Source organism: Electrophorus electricus, chromosome 5 (assembly GCF_013358815.1).
Source record: "Electrophorus electricus isolate fEleEle1 chromosome 5, fEleEle1.pri, whole genome shotgun sequence".
In the NCBI taxonomy this organism is placed as follows: domain Eukaryota; kingdom Metazoa; phylum Chordata; class Actinopteri; order Gymnotiformes; family Gymnotidae; genus Electrophorus; species Electrophorus electricus.
The window spans coordinates 24,940,743-24,943,242 of NC_049539.1; positions in this window are offsets into that span (position 1 = coordinate 24,940,743).

The window sequence follows — 2,500 nt, forward strand, 5'->3', positions numbered from 1 at the left end:
CGGTACTGACTGTGCTACTGACTGCGGTACTGACTGCGGTACTGACTGTGATTCGGCAGGCTGTAGCTGGACAGCTCGGCCCTAGAGATGCACAGCTGAGTGTAGAGAGGTGAGGAGATAACCACAGGCCTCCTTAGAGAACTGGGTAACCATCCTGACCTTTTATGCTCTAGCAATCCTTATCTCAAAACACAAGCAAGCACGCACCCATGCATGCACACACACACACACGCACGCGAAATAAGAGGTCATATGCTGTTCCAGTTTCATGGCTGTAAAACTTTTATTTGAGCCCAGAGGACAATAAATGGGTTAAAAATGCAAATTGTTCATGTAAACTCATGTGTGTGTGTGTGTGTGTGTGTGTGTGTGTGTGTGCGTGTAAGTAATCATTTTGACATCGATATTTAACAGAGTCTGTTTAATAAATATAAAAAACAAGACCTTATTTAGTAATGAACTAAGAAACTATATGTACAATGATGACAATATAGAACATTATAAAGCTCAATTAAAGAAACAGTTTGACCACGTTAACATTAATGATGGATGAACAAGGATGAACTCAATCTCACGCCAGCAGCCATAATTTGTGTTTTCTGCGTTTTACGCACTTTAGCAGTTTCTCCGGCATGTGAGCCTACTTTGATTAAGCGACACTTTTATGGGTAACGTCTCTCTTTTTCAAATCTCCGACGTCGTTAATTTTGTTTAATTATCGTCACACTGATATTGGGTGCTGAGTGCATGAAATGTCAACCAGGATTTTGTTTGGACTCTTGAGGTTCTTTCAAGGATAATTCGGTACTAATCGGGTAAATGGCCTTAAATCAGCTCACGGAGACGAGTTATTTTTAAACATCATGGCATGAAAGCCAATTAAATTGAGTGAGAGAGAGGGAGGGTGAGAGGACTGATAGTGGAATACACACCTCAACTGTGGGAACATCTGAAGATGAAATGAGATAAGAGGAGAAGGAGATAAATGTGGCTTTGGATTTACTCCCCCCGCATTGCTCTCAGAGCAGCTGGACGGAGACGGTTCTGACCTACTTTGCCCTGATTAGTCAGAGGGTAACAGAATGACCCTCTGCATCCCCCAGAGAGAGATGAGAAGAAATTTCACAGTACAGCAAGTTTAGCAAGACAAAGTGGCTTTCCCTCTCTGTCTCTCCCTCTCTCCTTTCTCTTTCTCCTTCCCTTTACTCGGTGTCTTCCTGCTTATGACACACTTGACCTGGAGCCAGAGACGGCTGGTAATGGAGCTGCTCCACCACCTCCACCTCCACTGGCCAGAGAGCGACGTGGGTCCCATCAGCCAATGGCCAGAGAGCGATCCTTCCCAGTGATCCTAAGGAAGTTCCCTTTGGTCCAGAAGCGTTTGGACACTTCAAACTTACTTGAACAAAAGCATTTAACTGAAGAATGTAACACAATAGAACGGTCAGCAAAAGATTTCCAGAACCCCCGGTTCTCCCTGATTACTGAGCAGCAACCTGAAGACTTGAATATCTACCCTAAAACCTAAAAAAGACACAATATCTACCCTAAAAACTAAAAAAAACCCCAGAATATCTACCCTAAAACCTAAAAAAGACACAATATCTACCCTAAAACCTAAAAAAACCCCAGAATATCTACCCTAAAACCTAAAAAGACACAACATCTACCCTAAAACTTAAAGGAAACCCCAGAATATCTACCCTAAAACCTAAAAAAAGATACAATATGTACTCTAAAACCTAAAAAAGACACAATATGTACCCTAAAACCTAAAAAAGACACAATATCTACCTTAAAACCTAAAAAAGCAAGTGGGTGAAATATCATCTGAAATAAAATGTTTGATATGTACACACAAGCAAAAAAATTCCACTTGGCCACTTTCAAACTACTCAGCATCTTTCAGAGTGTAGGTTATGACACCAGTAACTACCCAGGCATCTGTGTGAACAGCAATCTGGAGGAGGTTTTGCGTACTGGTATTAATCAGAAGCTTAGAGACTTTTGTCTTTTGGATTCATACCAAATCACTGCAAATCAGATATTTGTTTGTCTCATATATTACATTTATGAGTCACGTGAAGCAGAAACATGAAACATATTTGCATGCTTTGCAGACTTCAGAAAAGTTTTCTGAAAGTGACATGCAATTAAAAGCTGATGGAAAATATTACGTCACCCACTGGAACACACAAATACCAGCGCAAAGCAAAATGTAATCCGGCCCTAAAATGACACTGTACGCTGTAGCAGACCGATACGAAACACAGAACCATGCTGACAAAGTCCAGCCTCAGTGAACACAGCCTGGCCATCCAGACTGGCCGATAGAAGACGTCCCAGCTAGTCAGAGAGCAGAGACTCTGTCAGCAGTGTAACTGTGATCATGTAGAGAGAGAGCTGCACTTTCTGAATGTAAAATATTTCACAAAATATGTCAGATATACTTTATAAAAATTTGAGAGGATACATTCCTATAGGAGTTGTCGGTTGAATA